We start from the raw sequence: 19,563 nt of genomic DNA, 5'->3' as shown, positions 1-19,563 counted from the left end.
ATTACGCACAAAATAATGATTCCTCCACCTGAGATTAGGGACCAACCGAAAGGGCATCTGTATTTCGCAAAAAAAACGTTACCGTCGATGACAGCTCGGACCCACCAGCTATATCTTCGCACGCAAGGAAGTGCCTCCTTATTACGCACAAAAAAATGAATACTCCCCCTGTTAGCTGGGACATAGTATAGTGGCAGGCTGACTTGTGGGCCTACTAAGTTGACGGGGACGGAGGGCTTTGTCAACTTAGTCAATATGCATGATTCTAGCTCCAGTGACCGTACGATGTCCATCCAACGGCTGTAGTGCTTCTTCAACCTCTGGTCTTCTTGCTCCAACCGCCCAAACCAGCGTCGGTCGTGCCTCGTGCTCCTGCCTCCTGTGGCCGGCTGCGATGCGGCGGAGGCCTCACCACCTAATACTACTCCCACCGCTGGTCAGGCCATCCCTCTACTCACCCACACCCCCTGTTATTCTGCGGCGACGGCAGCCTCACACCTCAGGGGGACGGGCCACCGTATTTTGCAAAAAAAAAACGCTTCCCCCTGACTGCTGGGACCCACCAGCTACATCTTCACACGCAAGGAAGTGTGTCCGGGCAAAAAAATGATTCGCTCCCCTGACTGCTGGGACCCACCAGCTACATCTTCGCACGCAAGGAATTGCCTGACAGTTGGGACCCACCTGATCGAAGCGTACGTAGCATTGTCATTCTGGTCGCGAACGTGTACGTACATACTGGTCGATTTAGAGGCGCGCACGTGTCATAGTAGAGGCGCACACGTGTCGTAGTAGAGGCGTGTACGTGTCGTAGTAGAGGCGCGCACGTAGCATGTACACGTACGTACAGCGGCCAGTGTGCAAGAAAGAAAATATGGCCACGTATGTGTACATACGGGTGGGGTCTCAAACGCCTAATCGCGCATACGTACGGCTAGGGCTCAAGTACATGTCTGGGTCGGAATGGAGAAACAGCGTCGTCGTCGTGTTCATGGGGAGCCAACCGGCTGGGTCAGAACGGAATGCGTCGTCGTGTTCATCGGGAGGGCTTGGACGGAACATGCGATGGAAACGAGGCCTGACGTACCGCAGAACGGAGGAAACGGCCTTGTGTTCGACCGGCCACGTTCGAAACGGGATCCTGTTCATCAGGAGGGGTCTGGCGTACCGCAAAACGGAGGAAACGGACCTCCTAAGGTCGAAACGGGGGTCCTGTTGATCGGGAGGGTTGTGGCGTACCGCAAAACAGACGAAACGGACTTGTGTTGGAGCGCTACGGTCGAAACGGGGGTCATGTTCATCAGGAGGGGTGTGGTGTACTGCAAAACGGGACTCCACGGGATACTGTTCATCTCCACCGTCGACCTCCTCCAGCCTCCACGGGCTCCTATTCATCCAACCTTCACCGCGCGCTACTCCACTGGCTACTATTCAACCACCCCTCCACGGGCTCCCCTCCACCATCTACTGTTCATCCAGCCCTCCACGAGGTCGTCCTATTCATCCAGCCCTCCACACCACGGGGTCCTGTTCATCCGGAGGCAACGTCACCGCTCACTGGTCCCGATCTTATCTACCCCCTCTCTCTCACTTTTTGGATCAATAAGGAGAGGACACCACCGAGCCGCACGTGTGCTAAACTTGGAGGTGTTATCCATTCGACACTTCATCGGGAGTTCGTGGACGGACCGTAATTGGATTGCAAAGATGTTCGACTACATCAACCGTGTTTCTTAATGCTTCCGCTTAGCAATCTACAAGGGTATGTAGATCCAATCTCTCCTGTCGTAGATGGTCATCTCCTAGATTGATCTTGTTGAGCGCAGGAATTTTTTTTGTTTCCCATGCAACGTTTCCCCACATTGGTGTCGTAACGCGGTTGATGTAGTCGTACTCTTCATGATCCAATCTGATCTAGTGCTGAAAGGATGGCACCTCCGACTTTATCACACGTACGGCTCGATGGTGTCCTCTCCTTCTTGATCCATCAAGTGAGGGAGAGGAGGTAGACTATATTTGAATCAACTTGACGATGTGGCGATGATGGTGGCAGCGGAGTACCGGCAGGCCTTCTCCAAACGTTCACGAAATGTGGAGTGGGAGTAACAGGAGGGGTACGGGCAAGCTTGGAAGGGTTGGCTGCCCCCTGCACCTCCCCACTATATATAAGGGTGAGGGAGGGGCGTGCCAGCCCTAGCCCCCTCCCAAGGCAGGGGGCGGCGGCCAAGGGGGGAGGAGTGCCCCCCTAAGCCAAGTGGAGGCCCTCCCCCTTAGGGGTTACCCTCCCCGGGCGCATGGGCCTTATTGGGGATATTGTCCATGGCCCATTAAGGCCAGGGCGCCCCCTATAGCCCATGCTACTATATGGGATGTGGTGGAACCCTTCGAGGACTTTCGTACTCATACGTTGATCCACGAACACCTATGGGACCGGCGGACCGAGCCCCTTTCGGTTCGGCGGGGGGCGGAGATCGCACGAAGAGCGGATCGAGGCGAAGCACACGAGCAGTTTACCCAGCTTCGGAGCTCTCCGGAGAGATAATACTCCTACTGTTGCTTGTCTGATTGTATTGAGTTCTTGCTCAGGAGTGCTGAGTGCTACAGTACGCACCAGCTGCTAACGAGACCGAGCATGAGTGTTTTTCTGGCTTCCGAACCCCTCTCTACGTTGCGCATGGGCTTCCTTTTATGTGCTCAAGGGGTCTCCGACAGGTGGCAACATAGACAAGGGCAAAAATGGAAAAGGAGTTGCGGTTGGTACAACTACCTGCACAGTGTATCATACCTAACCCTGACGGCAGGGGACAAAGGCATTAAATGCCCGTCTGCGTCGCCCAAATAGTGAAAAAGGACCGTCAGGGGTGCCTATGTTCGCCACGATGGCGGTCTTGTCAGCGTCGCTTGCCACCGCGCACCACTGGCTGCACAGCCTCTTGCCACGCGCGCTTGGAAAGGCCCCAGGGCGACACGTTGGTGGATGTGTTGGAGCGCGGGTACAGAGTGGTAGCCTGCTGCGGCAAGTGCCTTGCCGCGGGCGTTGTCTTGTCGCGTCCGGGAGCTTGTCGCTTGCCGGGCCTTGCAGGGACGCGTGGCATGTCGCGGCAAGTTCCTTGAGATGCCTTGGTTGGCCTTCCCGGCAAGCTCCTCTTGCCGGGGCCTGGTCTCCTTGTCTTGAATACTGTGTTCTTGAATGATTCCGAAGGAACCACGGAGGACCTTGGCGGTCACCCGGCAAGCCTTGCCGCGGGGTGCTGCGACTGCCCGTGCACAAGTTCGGGATACTAGGGTACCCCTACTCTAGTACACCGACAGGAGCCCCCGGGCCTGGGTCACACATGGCGCCGAGCGCTGTTGGGCCAGGCCCAAAACAGGGCACGGGCATGCGCGGCCTGGGTTATGCCGTATCTTACTCCGTATCCATCGCGCCATCCCCGGACGGCACGCGTTGAATGCGGCGTCATGGGAGAGATCGTGGGTGGTTTCTTTATTCGGAATAAGGGAACGCCCGCCCCCTCCCTCTTTATAAGCAGGGGAAACAGGGGCAGTTCGGCCATCTCGCCGGTTGCTACTCCAATCTCAGAAATCTCCGCCGCTCCCCCCTTCTTCCCAAAGCTGAAAGAGAGCAGCGCTCCGCCCCCCATCGCCACCAGCATCACCAACGCCGCCGATCGCCCCCACCACCTTCGTCATGGCTCCGAAAGCCGACAAGGGGAAGGTCGTGAAGTCGGCCGAGGCGCAGCGGCTCGCGGCGCTGCGAAAGGAGCGGGCAATCTCCCCCCCCCAGCTCGACGCGAAGGAGCTGAGGGAGTACTACTACCTCTTCTAGTCGACAGAGACGCGAGCGCATCCGCGCATGAAGGTACTCCCAGCTGTCGCTTCGGAACTGGCTCCGAATGGATACCCTTTCTTTGCACTGTTCTTCTACTGCGGGCTCTGCCCGCCTTTCTCTGAATTTTTCTGCGATATCATGAACACCTACGGGTTCTTCCTCCTTGACTTCACTCCCAATGCCGTTCTGACCATGGCAGTTTTCGCACATCTCTGCGAAAACTTTGTCGGAGTCCATCCAAATGTCACTCTTTTTCGCCACTTCTTTATGCCCCGAGTCGAGAGAGGAGAACCTTTATCCGGCGGAATCGCCTGGATCTCAAGAGCTGGCAAGAAGGAAGCTTATCTGGAGGGAGAGCTCCGCAGCAAGTGGGAGGAATGGAGAGCAGAATGGTGCTGGATTGTCGAGGAGAACCCGCAGCCATTCACCGCCCAGCGCCAAGTCCCAATAGCGCGCGGCAACGATTGGAGCAACGTGGCCCCGGAAGACGATAGGCTGAAGATTGCCATCATCCGGATCTTACGCCTTAGGCTTGTCGGGCTCACCATAGGTGTCGTTGGCGCAGATTTCCTTCGCCGCCGCATCGCCCCCCTGCAGGAGAGGAGGAGACCCGCCTGGGAGTTCCAAAACTCGGCGGATATCATGAGGCTGCGCCCGGGCCTCAACTTCAACTTCACCGTCCTGGAACTGGACGCGATGATCCTGGAGCTGTTCAAGCGCGATCCTCAGCATCCCGAAGCGTTCATGTTGCCGAGGGGTGTCGTTCCGTTGTGCAACAACTCCTCGCTCAAACGCATCCATGCAATGATGCCGCTGTACGCTCAGCTCCGACGAGGAAGAAGAAGAGTAAGATTCTTTGTTGTACTTGTAGTTCTTCAATTCTTGCTGTATTGCCTTGTATCTGATTTGCTTTACTCCGAACCCATCCCTTTTCAGGACTCTGGCCCAGAGAGCGGCGAAGAGAGCCAAGGTCCCGGTGATTGTCATCGAGGACGAACCCACCGCGACAGCAGGGGGCGTGCCCGAGACCACCTTGCCGGACCCGGCAACTTTTCCCCAAAGCAGCCCCATCGCAGCCCCCAGCGTAAGTATATAGTTTACTTCCTGCTGTCAGGCGCGCATGGGTGATCTTTCTTTGCTGATATCTGACTGTTGGTTCGTGCAGGAGCAGAGCAGCCTCACCAGGAGAGCCCGGAAGCCGTTCCCGAAGTCCCATCTGCTTCGACTACACCGCCAAGGGAGAATTCCCCGGCAAGGGAGCGTTCTCCGCAAGGGAGAAATCTCCGGCAAGGGACAGTTCTCCGGCAAGGGACAGCACCAGTGATCCTCCGGTGGTTGAGACCACGACTGCAGATCCTAGTACAGGTAATCCTCTTGCTTGAAAACTTCCCTTGGGTTCTTCTTCTTCTGATTTTCTTTTTGGATATTTGCTTGACTTTTCTCCCTTTTTCCGTTCGCCAGATCCATCTGCCACGGAGCCGATGGAGACTGAGGTCGCCGGCGAGGAGAACGCACGCAGCAATACCGACGACGCCGTTGCCACCGAAGGAGAAGCCGGCGCTGATGATCCCGCCGGCAAAGAGGCCGCCAAGGCTGCCGCCGCAGAAGCTGGCGAGGGATCCGGCGATCGCACTGACGGCCCCGCAGGAGCGTTAGGCGCTACGCCGCCCGCCGATCCCTCCCCCGCTGCTGCAGCGCCAGGCTCCGACGAGCCCCAGCCCGGCGCCTATTTGAAGGCCGGCGACGACATCTTCATCAAGCTCCCCTGGGCGTCAAGCTCCAGGGCGCCGGTCGAAGGAGAGATCATGGATGGAGAGGTGCTCGCCTCCGCTGGGCTGACGCTGGTCGACGCGCCAGGCAGCAGCAGCGACGAGCTTGAGGTGGAGCGGCTGCTACGGAAGCTGTTGTCACTTTACCGCGCCCGACAAGCCAAGCTGAAATCCCGTGAAGCGCTTGTCGCGAAGGCGGGAGTGGACATCAAGATGCGCGCGGAGGAGCTCCGGGGTCTCAGGCAGGAAGCTCTCCGATCCCTGGCAGAGGAGCGGGAGCAAGTCGCCGAGGAGCGGAAAGCCTTCCTCCTCGAGAAGGCTGAGGTTGAAGAGCAACAGCGGCTCGCTGCCGAGAAGCTATCTGTGCAGGAAGGCGAATTGGCGCAGCGCAAGGTCAACCTTGACAGCCACGAGGAGGAGCTTGCCGCGCGCGAGCAAGCAATTGGCGGGGCTCTCAAGGAAGCAAAGGATGCTGCCGCAGCTGCCGAGGCCGCCAAGAAGGAGCTGCAGACGAAGATGGCGCAGATGGAGGCCGATCTCAAGGCAAGCGGCGAGGAGCTTGCCGCGCTCAAGCGTGAGCGCGAGAAGGACGCTGCCGCTCATGGCGAGCTGCAGGGTCGTCTCGCTGAGAGGAGCAAAGAGCTTAGCGCCGCCATGGACTCCAACGTAGATCTTGAGTTGAAGCTGGCCACTTTGACCAAGACGCTGGACGGCGCCAGGGAGCAGGAAGTGGCCTTGAAGGAGAAGATTAAGGCCGACGAGGCGCTGCTGGCGAGTGCTACTGCCGCCCAGAATGCTTTTAGGGAGACTGTGGAGCACTGGACCGAGGGTCTCGTGAATGTTGCCGCCGCCATCGACGAGGAGCTAGCGCAGCTGGGGATGGAGGACCTCGGGTATTCTTCCGACGAGCACCTCCAACCCAGCGCCAAGCTCAGCTTGTTCTTCAAAGCCGTGGCGACGGCCCTCCAGCGACTCAGGGGGAAGATCCCAAAGCAGCTGGCCGACGAGTCGCGCAAGATCTGCGCGGGAGTTCTTCAAGAGGTGCTGGTGAAGGTGGCCTTCCGCAACCCAGGCGTCAACCTCACCAACGTCCTCAGGTCCCTGCCGCCGGATGCTGATCTGGAAGTGCTCAAGGCCCTTGTCGCACCCATTGTGGACAAGGTGAGCGAGATCAAGAGGGTTGAGTGTGATCGCGTAGATTAGGCGGCCCATTTTCTCTTTTTCTTTGTCGCTGTCGGTCATGTCATGAGAACAATCTGTTAGAGCTACGACAAGCTATCTTGTAATATAACTCTATTTTGGGTAGAGATTGCTGTGTTATTTCCTTTACTTGATTCCTTCCTTTGTATGTTTTTGCCCTACGCTTTTAGGGAACTTGTCGGCGCAGGCACCTTAGCCGCGAGCGTTGAGTGTGGGACATCAGCAGCCTGCTGGCGGTGCCGCTTCCGACAAGAAACCTTGTCGCAACTAGTCGCAGCTCACTTAAGTTGTTGAGAGGACTCGAAACAAAGTAAGGGCGCAACTAGCTACGAGTAGGTTCCTCCGCGCACAGGTTTTCCATACAAAGCACGGTCGTTCGAGGAAGATAACTTAAAAATTAAAACTGATTGCTTAAACTTTGGCAACTTAGCTTTTCTGTCGTTTGCTTTCCGGTAAGGTGAAACTTCCTTGAACGATGCCTGGTCCACACCATTATCTCCTCCTTTCCCCCCGGCAAACTTGTGGGCGAGGGAACCTCCCTTTCCTTTTTGAGAAAAAGAAAGAAGAGAAAATAAAGATATGGAGCCTCACGGCTCGTTATTTCTTACCGGGGATAGGCGCTGCACAAAGTGTCAGATAACGCATGCCAAAAAATAGTATAAAGCATGGAATTGACAAGATGCGCGGAGCACATGAGCTTTACTTATGCACGGGTTCTGCGCCCGGCTTTGTACAAAGGATTACATGCAACATCGGTAAGACTTGTACAAAAGGTGGTTGCCAGAATAGGTTCCGGCAACCGCACCCTACGGGTAAAACTTACGAAGATGTTCAATGTTCCAGGAGTTGCTCACCGGAATGCCATCTTCGGTCTCAAGGCGGACAGCGCCAGGCCTAGTGACTCGTTTCACCCGGTAAGGGCCTTCCCACTTTGGCGTCAACTTGTTGGAATTCTGGGCGGACTGAACGTGCCAAAGAACAAGGTCGCCTTCCTCGAAACTTCTGGCATTAACTTTGCGGCTATGGTAGCGGCGCAAAGCTTGCTGGTATCGAGCAGCTCATACAGCAGCCTAAAGACGGTCCTCCTCAAGGAGCAGCGCATCATCTTGTCGCAGCTGCTCTTGCTCAAGCTCATCATAAGCGAGCACTTGAGGTGATCCGTATATGAGTTCCATGGGGAGAACTGCCTCTGCTCCATAGACTAGAGCGAAAGGTGTCTGGCCAGTGGCTCGATTTGGCATCGTCCTGATCGACCAAAGAACCACCGGCAGCTCCTCAATCCAGTTCCTTCCGCACTTGCGCAACCTGTCGAAAGTCCTGGTCTTGAGCCCACGCAGCACTTCAGCATTTGCCCTCTCTGCTTGACCGTTGCTTCTCGGATGAGCAACAAAAGCGAAGCAGACCTTGGCGCCAAGATCTTGGACGTACTGCATGAAGGTGCGGCTCGTGAATTGTGTGTCGTTGTCGGTGATGATCCTGTTAGGGATCCCGAAACGGCAAACAATCGACCTGAAGAACTTGACTGCTGACTGTGTTGTCACCTTCCTCACTGGTTCCACTTCCGGCCACTTTGTGAACTTGTCGATTGCAACGTACAAGTACTCAAAGCCCCCTACAGCTCGGGGAAAAGGGCCGAGGATATTGAGCCCCCAGACCGAAAATGGCCAGGATAAAGGGATCGTCTGGAGAGCTTGAGCTGGCTGGTGTATCTGCTTGGAATGGAACTGGCACGCTTCACACTTGGTTACTTGTGCAGTTGCATCCTGGAGGGTTGTCGGCCAAAAGAAACCTTGCCGGAACGCTTTGCCGGCAAGTGCTCTTGCGCCAATGTGGTGACCACATATGCCTCCATGTATCTCTGCCAACAGCTTTTGTCCGTCCTCCCGGTGAATACACTTCAATTTCACGCCGTTGAGTCTTCTTCTGTACAGTGTGTCGTCGACAAACTGGTACATACTTGACTGCTGGGCTACTCTTTCCGCTTCTTCTTGCTCTTCGGGAAGTTCTCCTATCTGAAGGAAACGGACAATCTGCTGTGCCCATGCTGGAGCTTGCGGCTCGACAACAAAGACTAAAGGCACATCTGCTGCTGCGGGAACATCCGCTTCTACGGCGAGAACCTGCGGCTCAGCCGGAGCTTGACGTTCCCCGGCAAGCTTGCCGGAGCAAAACTTGTCGGGAGCGTCTGCTTCAACGGAACAAACCCTAAGGCTTGCCGGAGCAGACTGCTCCTCAGCACCTTTGGTGTCGATCTTGATGACCTTCTTGGCGGCGGCTTCGAGGAGCTCTGCCGGAAAATAGTCACCAGAAATCAACTTCCTCTTCTTGCTCTGTCCAGTTGATGGCGTTACAGATGGTTGAGTCAGCTTGAGCACAAAGATCCCTGGTTCCACAGGTAACTTCAGTGCGGCGCACTTTGACAGGCCATCGGCAATGTCGTTCTGAGCTCTTGGAACATGTTCCATCTGTAGGCCGTCAAAGTGCTCTTCTAGCTTTCTCACTTCATCAACGTAGGCTTCCATCAACGAACTTTGATAATTCTTGTTCACTTGGCGGACGACAAGCTGTGAGTCACCCCTGACAATGAGCTTCTTGATCCCAAGGTCTGCTGCGATCCTGAGACCGGCAAGCAAACCTTCATACTCTGCGGTATTGTTCGTTGCTTGCTCCTTGGGAAAGTGCATCTGGACTACGTACTTGAGTTTCTCTCCGGTGGGTGCAACAAGTAGCACGCCCGCACCGGCGCCTTGCAGCGAGAAGGCACCATCAAAGTACATCAGCCACTCTTTGCTTGCTTCCTTGACGGGGATGCTCGTTTCTAGAATTTCTTCATCTTGTGTTGGCGTCCATTCTGCTATGAACTCTGCCAACGCTCTGCTTTGGATAGTTGAAGTGCTCTCAAACTTGAGGCCAAAGCTTGACAGTTCTAGTGCCCACTCGACAATCCTGCCTGTTGCTTCTGGATTTTGCAGTATCCTCTTCAGCGGAAAACGAGTGATGACTGTGATCCCATGTGCTTGGAAGTAATGGCGCAGCTTTCTCGAGGCCATGAGAAGGCCGAAAAGCAATTTCTACACACCAGAGTACCTTGACCTAGCCCCTTGCAGAAGGGAACTAACAAAATAAACTGGGCGCTGCACCATTCTTTTCTGCATCTTCTCACGCGCCTGCACAGATCCATCTTTGTCGGGACCAGAGCTTGTCGGTGAAGTCCCCTGCTTGTCGCTGGATGCATCTGCCGTGGTTGCTGGCTCATCATCCGCCTCCCTCTCCGCTACTAACGCAGCACTAACCACTTGATTGGTTGCCGCTATATACAGCAGCAACTTCTCTTGTGGCTTAGGTGCGACAAGTGTTGGAGTGGAGGACAGGTATCTCTTCAAGTCCTGCAGCGCAGCCTCCGCCTCCGGAGTCCATTTCATTGGACCTGCCTTTTTCAATATTTTGAAAAATGGCAGGGCGCGCTCAGCAGACCTAGAGATAAACCTGCTGAGAGCCGCTACACAACCGGCAAGTCTTCGTACATCCTTGACGCGCTTTGGTGCTTCAATCTGCTCAATGGCCTTGATCTTGTCGGGATTGGCTTCAATTCCCCGCTGAGACACGAAGAACCCGAGAAGCTTGCCGGAGGGGACTCCAAACACACACTTCTCGGGGTTAAGCTTGAGGTTGATCTTGCGCAGATTTGCAAAGGTTTCGTCTAAGTCTTGAATCAGAGTCGCCTTGTCCTTGCTCTTGACCACTATGTCATCCATGTAGGCTTGCACATTTCTGTGTATTTGCGGCTCAAAAGCGTCGTGGACTACCCTTGCAAATGTTGAACCAGCATTCTTTAAACCGAAAGGCATCCATACGAAACAGTATGTGCCACATGGGGTGATGAATGCGGTCTTCTCCTCATCCTCTTCTGCCATGAAGATCTGATGGTATCCTGAGTATGCATCAAGAAATGAAAGCAAGTCACATCCGGTCGTGGAGTCAACAATCTGGTCGATGCGTGGCAAGGGAAATGGGTCTTTGGGACAAGCTTTATTGACATCGGTAAAGTCGATACAAAGCCTCCATTTCCCATTTGCTTTGTGCACAACTACAGGGTTGGCCAACCACGCAGGATGGAGCACTCCTCTGACGAGGCTTGCTGCTTCCAATTTCTTGATTTCTTCTGCGATGAATTCTTGGCACTCCACTGCCTCTTTCCTGACTTTCTGCTTGACGGGCCGCGCATGAGGACAGATGGCAAGATGGTGCTCGATTACTTTCCTGGGAACACCAGGGATGTCAGACGGTTGCTAGGCAAATACGTCGACGTTCGCCCGCAGGAAAGCAACGAGCGCACTTTCCTATTTAGGGTCGAGAGTGGCACTGATGGTGAAGGTACCACCAGTGCCATCCTCCTTGGCGGACACCTTCTTGGTCTCTGGTGGAGCTACCATTGTTTTCTTACACTTGCCGGTGGAGCTCGATGGTGCGTCCTCGACGGTAGCGCAGCACTCCGAAGAGGTGCGCTTGCCGGAGTGGGCATCAGAACTCTTGCCGGACTTGGTCTTCTTCTTCGCCCCGGGAGCTTCAACGGCAAGTGACTTGCGATCTGTTGCGGCTGCTGCTTCCCGGTAGATCTTGTCGGCGCAGATAAGAGCATCCTTCTCTGTCGCCAGGGATAGAGATGACACTTATCGGGCCTGGCATCTTCAGCATGTTGTATGCATAGTGAGAGGCTGCCATGAACTTGGCTAGTGCTGGACGGCCGAGTATCCCATTGTAAGGCAATGGAAAGTCAGCAACGTCAAAAGTGACCCTCTCAGTCCTGAAGTTCAACTCGCTGCCAAATGTCACCGGCAACGTGATCTTTCCCTTCAGCTTGCTCCTTCCCGAATTGATTCCTTGGAACATGCCGGTCTCTTCGAGCTCGCCATCAGGGATCTGGAGTTTCTGGAGTACCGCGGAGGAGATCAGGTTCAAGCCGGCCCTGCCGTCAACTAGCATCTTAGTGACCTTGAGGTTGCGGATAGTTGGTGAAACCAACATCGGCAAGCACCCGACCGCAGTTATGCGATTAGGGTGGTCCTCAATATCAAAGACGATAGGCGTGCTGGACCATTTCAGAGGTTTGCGTGACTCGACGGGTGGTTCTGCCGCATTGACTTCCCGCACCCACTGCTTGAGCTGGCGGTGTGAAGTATGCAGAGAAGCACCGCCGTCAACGCACAGGACCTATATGGCTTTCTGGAACTCCTGCTCCTCGGTCTCGTCATCATCCATATCTTCATCGTCGTCGTCATCTTCATCCTTGTCACGGCCGCGGGGAGGTCTGTCTCCTTGCCGCTGCTTGGCCTTGCCGTGGCGTCCTCCTCGGCCGGGACGTTTCTTGCCGGCTCCTCCAGCACCTTCCTGGGCTTTCTCCTTGTCGCGTCGCTCGTATTCAGCCTTTTGCTGCTCGACAAGCTGCTCGACCTTCTTGCAGCTTTGGAGGTCATGGCCCTTGGTGCGGTGGATCTTGCAGTACTGCTTGTTGGTGCCGTCCTGCTTGTCAGCGACCGCCACAGCCTCATCGCTGGGGTTACCAGCTTTGGCTTTCTTGGCGCCACCTCCGTTGCCGGACTGCTCAACGACTAGCACATCTTTGCCTTTCTTCTTCCTATTGTTCCGTCACCGGTTTTTCTTTGCCGGGGCAGCCTCCTCACTATCAGATCCTCCTGCTCCTATATTCTCTCCGGGGAGTTTCCTCCCTTCCTCAGCACGTGCACACTTGTCGGCCAAGGCATATAGCTCACTGACGTCTCTGATCTTGCACATCGCCATCTCCTCCCGCATCCTACGGTTTCGCACGTTCTGATGGAACGCGCTGATTACCGCGGTAGGGTGGACATCTGGGATGTTGTGCTGTACACGGCTGAATCTCTGAATATACTTGCGAAGGGGCTCTCCTTCCTTCTGGGCGAGCAGATGAAGGTCACTCTCTTGGCCATGAGGCTTGTGGCCGCTTGTAAAGGCGCCGACAAACTGATGGCATAGGTCTGCCCAGGAGGATATGGAGTTGTCCGGCAAGTGCATGAGCCAGGATTTGACGTTGGGCTTGAGCACCAGCGGGAAGTAGTTGGCCAGGATCTTGTCGTCCCGTCCCCCGGCAGCTTGCACCGCGATGGTGTAGATGCTGAGGAACTCCTACGGATGCGACTTGCCGTCGTACTTCTCTGGCACGCCTGGCTTGAAATTCTTCGTGCTGGGCCACTGGACTTGCCGCAACTCACGAGTGAACGCAGGGCAACCTACCGCGTACGGCGAGTCACCTGGTTCCCCTGGTGCATGCATGTCGACAGAGGGTCCAGCGCGCTGGTCGGATTGATGCCGCGCTTCTCTTTGGCGCTCGATGCGAGTACGAGCGTCTTCTTGCTGTCGTTCGTGAAGAACTTGGCGCTGATCGCGACGAGCTCGTGGATCCGATGATGCGGTGGAGTTGCTGTCGAGGTGGATCTGGCGAGTCGGCGATCTTGGCCTTCGGGGTGGAGAGTGCATGGTGGTTGCACCCCCACCAGTTTCGTCGCCACCGGCTCGTGCCTGGCAGTCCTGCCGCGGCAGCGATGCACTCGACTGCCGCGGAGTGTCGCCGTTGGCGAAGCCGATGAGACTCTGAATGGTGGCCCTCCATTCATCGATCTTGTCTGCTGTTGGAGGGTAATCCAGGAGCAGTTAAGCTCGCGCTAAAGCTTCTGCTGGAGTGGTGGGTGGCAGTGGAGAACGTTGCGAGGAGCGGGATATGCTCGGACTTCTAACTATGTTAGAAGGAGCCGTATCCCGTCCAGGCGACCGTGTCTCGCTCGTGCCAGCACGTTGGCATGCATGCTGGTCTTGAGCACCCCGAGATCCACCAGCTCGATCTTGGTCCAACAAACGTATGGCACTGCGAATACCATGACGCTGTCGATCCTGCGCCTCCTGAGATGGGCGCGGTGCATGTACGGACGCCGAGGTCTGCGCAGCCTTGTCCTTGGACCTGGCAGCACCGTGAGCTCCATTGTCGATGCCCGTTCTTCCGCTGGTGTCTACCCCACCACCCGATTGCTCCGGTGGTGGTGGGATCGACGTGGACGGAACAGTTGCCGCTGAAGCCTTCTTCTTCGGTGGCATGTCGATGAAGAAGATGAAGATCTAGCTTGTGTGAACGCCGAATCAGGTTCACACAACCTCGACGCCCCCTACCCGGCGCGCCAAAGATGTCGGGGAAGCTGATCCACGAACACCTATGGGACCGGCAGACCGAGCCCCTTTCGGTTCGGCGGGGGGCGGAGATCACACGAAGAGCGGATCGAGGCGAAGCACACGAGCAGTTTACCCAGCTTCGGAGCTCTCCGGAGAGATAATACTCCTACTGCTGCTTGTCTGATTGTATTGAGTTCTTGCTCAGGAGCGCTGAGTGCTACAGTATGCACCAGCTGCTAACGAGACCGAGCATGAGTGTTTTTCTGGCTTCCGAACCCCTCTCTACGTTGCGCATGGGCCTCCTTTTATATGCTCAAGGGGTCTCCGACAGGTGGCAACGTAGACAAGGGCAAAAATGGAAAAGGAGTTGCGGTTGGTACAACTACCTGCACAGTGTATCATACCTAACCCTGACGGCAGGGGACAAAGGCATTAAATGCCCGTCTCCGTTGCCCAAATAGTGAAAAAGGACCGTCAGGGGTGCCTACGTTCGCCATGATGGCGGTCTTGTCAGCGTCGCTTGCCACCGCGCACCGCTGGCTGCACAGCCTCTTGCCACGCACGCGTGGAAAGGCCCCAGGGCGACACGTTGGTGGATGTGTTGGAGCGCGGGTACAGAGTGGTAGCCTGCCGCGGCAAGCGCCTTGCCGCGGGCGTTGTCTTGTCGCGTCCGGGAGCTTGTCGCTCGCCGAGCCTTGCCAGGACGCGTGGCGTGTCGCGGCAAGTTCCTTGAGATGCCTTGGTTGGCCTTCCCGGCAAGCTCCTCTTGCCGGGGCCTAGTCTCCTTGTCTTGAATACTGTGTTCTTGAATGGTTCCAAAGGAACCACGGAGGACCTTGGCGGTCACCCGGCAAGCCTTGCCGCGCGGTGCTGCGACTGCCCGTGCACAAGTTCGGGATACTAGGGTACCCCTACTCTAGTACACTGACATACGTCTCCAACGTATCTATAATTTTTGATTGTTCCATGTTGTTATATTATCATTCTTGGATGTTTTACAATCATTTTATAGCAACTTTATATCATTTTTTGGTACTAACCTATTGACGTAGTGCCCAGTGCTAGTTGTTGATTTTTGCTTGTTTTTTACTTCGCATAATATTAGTACCAAACGGATTCCAAACACGGTGAAACTTTCTGGAGAATTTTTTTGGACCAGAAGACACAAGATGGGCCAAAGATGTACCAGAGGGGAGGCCCAAGGGGAGCACAATCCCCGGGCGTGCCCAGGAGCCCAGGCGGGCCTTGGTGGGTTGTGCCCACCTCGGTGGCCTCCCGCACTGCCTCTTTGCTCTATAAATACCCCAATATTCCAAAAACCCTAGGGGAGTCGACGAAAAACAATTCCAGCCGCCACAAGTTCCAGAACCACAAGATCCAATCTAGACACCATCACGGAGGGGTTCATCATCCTCATTGGTGCCTCTCCGATGATGCGTGAGTAGTTCATCAAAGACCTACGGGTCCGTAGGCAGTAGCTAGATGGCTTCTCCTCTCTTTTTGATTCTCAATACAATGGTCTCTTCGAGGTCTATTTGATGTATCTCTTTTTGCGGTGCATTTGTTGGGATCCGATGAACTTTGAGTTTATGATCAGATCTATATCCATGGAAGTTATTTGAGTTTCTTTGATCTCTTATATGCATGATTACTTATAGCCTCGTATTTCTTCTTCGAATCTTTGGTTTAGTTAGGCCAACTAGATCGATTTTTCTTGCCATGGGAAGAGGTGCTTTGTGATGGGTTAGATCATGCGGTGTTCTTTCCTAGTGACAGAAGGGGCAGCAAGACACACATGTATCGTTGCTATTAAGGATAACAATATGGGGGATATTCCTACATGAATAGATCTCGTCTACATCATGTCATCGTTCTTATTGCATTACTCCATTTCTCCATGAACTTAATACACTAGATGCATGCTGGATAGCACTAGATGTATGGAGTAATAGTAGTAGATGCAGGCAGGAGTCGGTCTACTAATCTTGGACGTGATGCCTATATAATGATCATTGCCTGGATATCATCATAATTATTTGATGTTCTATCAATTGCCCAACAGTAATTTGTTTACCCACCGTGTGATATTTTCTTGAGAGAAGCCACTAATGAAATCTACGGCCCCGGGTCTATTTTCCCACCAAATATTTTGAGATCTATATTGCTATTTGCCTTTTCTTTTATTTGCATCTTTTATTTTCAGATCTATATTATCAAAAACCCAAAAATACCTTGCTGAATTTTCTTTGTCGTCATTCTATTTGCATTTATCAATCTATCTATTTACCAACCTTTTACCTGAGAGGGATTGACAACCCCTCTTACACGTCGGGTTGCAAGTATTTATTCTTTGTGTGCAGGTACCGTTCACATAGTGTTGCTTGGTTCTCCTACTGTATTGATACCTTGGTTTCATAACTAAGGGAAATACCTACCGTAGCTGTGTTGCATCATCCCTTCCTCTTTGGGGAAATACCGACGTAGTTCAAGCGACATCAAAAGGAATTTCTGGCCCCGTTGCCTGGGAGACATCATCAACATCTATCAGGTTCCTAATCACAAGTATCATCTCCTTTCAATTTACATTATTTTCCATTTGCCTCTCATTTTCATCTCCCCCACTTCACAAAAATTGCCATTTTATTCGCCCTCTTTTTCATTCGCCTTTTTCTCATCAGATCTTTTTGCAATCTTATTGCATAGTCACGATGAATCAAGAAAATACCAAGTTGTGTGATTTTTCCAATACCAATAACAATGATTTTATTAGCACTCTGATTGCTCCTCCCGCCACTAGTGCGGAATCTTGTGATATTAATGCTGCTTTGTTGAATATTGTTATGAAAGATCAATTTTCTGGTACTCCTGATGAGGATGCCACGTCCCATCTAAACACATTCGTAGAACTGTGTGATATGCAAAAGAAAAAACATGTTTGAAGTTGAAATTGTTTCTTTCTCTTTGAGGGATCATGCAAAAATTTGGTTTTCTTCTTTGCCTCGCAATAGTATCGATTCTTGGGATAAGTGCAAAGATGCTTTTATTACTATGTATTTTCCATCCGCGAAAATTATTTCTCTTAGAACTCAAACCATAAATTTTAAACAACTTGAGCATAAACATGTTGCACAATCTTGGGAAAGAATGAAATTGATGCTAAGAAATTGTCCTACTCATGTTTTAAATCTTTGCATTGTCATACAAAAAATTTATGCGGGATTGAACTTTGTTTCTAGAAATCTTTTGGATTCCACCGCGGGTGGTAATTTTATGGAAATTACTTTGGGTTAAGCTACTAAATTACTAGATAATATTGATGTCTACTACACAACCTTCTTCTTGTAGACGTTGTTGGGCCTCCAAGTGCAGAGGTTTGTAGCACAGTAGCAAATTTCCCTCAAGTGGATAACCTAAGGTTTATCAATCTGTGGGAGGTGTAGGATGAAGATGGTCTCTCTCAAACAACCCTGCAACCAAATAACAAAGTATCTTGTGTCCCCAACACACCCAACACAATGGTAAATTGTATACGTGCATTAGTTCGGCGAAGAGATGGTGATACAAGTGCAATATGGATGGTAGATATAGGTTTTTGTAATCTGAAACTATAAAAACAGCAAGGTAACTAATGATAAAAGCGAGCACAAACGGTATTGCAATGCTTCGAAACAAGGCCTAGGGTTCATCCTTTCACTATTGCAAGTTCTCTCAACAATAATAACATAATTAGATCATATAACAATCCCTCAACATGCAACAAAGAGTCACTCCAAAGTCACTAATAGAGGAGAATAAACAAAGAGGTTATTGTAGGCTACGAAACCACCTCAAAGTTATTCTTTCCGATCAATCCATTGGGCTATTCCTATAAGTGTCACAAACAGCCCTAGAGTTCATAGTAAAATAACACCTTAAGACACACATCAACCAAAACCCTAATGTCACCTAGATACTCCAATGTCACCACAAGTATCCGCGGGTATGATTATATGATATGCATCACACAATCTCAGATCCATCTATTCAAACCAACACAAAGAACTTCAAAGAGTGGCCGAAGTTTCTACCGAAGAGTCAAGATGAAAACGTGTGCCAACCCTTATGCATAAGTTCACAAGGTCACTGAACCCGCAAGTTGATCACCAAAACATACATCAAGTGAATCAATAGAATACCCCATTGTCACCATGGGTATCCCATGCAAGACATACATCAAGTGTTCTCAAATCCTTAAAGACTCAATCCCATAAGATAACTTCAAAGGGAAAACTCAATCCATTACAAGGAGACAGCACTACAAAAAAAATACACTTCCATGATGATACGTGTTTTTCATAGTAGGTCGCGTTTTTTGTCATGCATGTACATCCATGACAAATTTATGACAGAATCAAGATAGTCATACCTGTGCTGTCGTAGAAGTGTTCCATGACATTACCAAAATTATCATCACAGAAGTGTCCACTTCCATGACGATAAATCGCGCATCACAGAAGTGCTTTCGTCAAGGGTGACCGACACGTGGCATCCACCGTAACGGAATGCCGTTAAGCTATCGGGTTGGGTTTTGGATCCGATAACCCGTTAACAGCCCCGACCAATGGGGATTTTCCACGTGTAAAATCATCATTGGCTAGAGGAGACACGTGTCAGGTCTGCATTGGCACAAGTGTCACTCATCCAATGGGCGAGACACGCCTATGATATGTTGACACGTGGACCGGCCCATCAAGTTTAATTGGGCTGACCCAACTAAAGGCCCACAAGATTTTGCGGACCATAAGGGGCCGGCCCAGCTAAAGGCCCACAAGATTTTGCGGACCATAATGGGCTGGCCCAGCTAAAGGCCCACGAGATTTTGTGGGCCATAATTGGCCGGCCCAGGTAAAGGCCCACAAGATTTTGCGGGCCATAATGGGCCGACCAAGCTAAAGTCCCACAAGATTTTTGTGTGCCATAATGGGCCGGCCCAGGTAAAGGCCCACAAGATTCTTGCGGATCATAATGGGCCGGCCCAGCTAAAGGCCCACAAGATTTTGCCGACATTAATGGGTCGGCCCAGCTATAGGCCCACAAGATTTTGAGGACCCTAGTAGGCCGGCCCATTAACTGGCTGCCATGTTTTGGGCCAAATGCCGGCCCATATTTGATCCGGTCCATTAATGGGCTGCCACGTTCCGGGCCAAAAAGTGGCCCATATGAGATCCGGCCCGTTATAAGCCTACCACGTTCTGGGACAAATTACGGCCCAGATCAGGTCCGGCCCTTTAAGAGGCTTTGGGCTCAATTATGGCCCATATCAGATTCGGCCCGTCAACTAGACACTATGCTTTTGGGCCCACTTGCTAAAGGCCCACTTAGTAATTCGGCCTGATATTAGTTTTGGCCAGTTAAGGGCCCGTTTAATATTTCGGCCCTATATTAATTCCGGCCTGTTAAAGGCTCGTCATATAGTTGGGCCTAACTACGGCCCGGTTTGCATCCGGCCTGCTTGCAGCCGATATCTGATTGGGCCAAACAAGGACCGAGAAAATTTTGGCCTGTTAAAATCTCGTGATTTGATTCGCA

Source organism: Triticum aestivum, chromosome 3B, assembly GCF_018294505.1.
Source record: "Triticum aestivum cultivar Chinese Spring chromosome 3B, IWGSC CS RefSeq v2.1, whole genome shotgun sequence".
Classification (NCBI taxonomy): Eukaryota; Viridiplantae; Streptophyta; class Magnoliopsida; order Poales; family Poaceae; genus Triticum; species Triticum aestivum.
Note: the sequence above shows the minus strand (reverse complement) of the source record.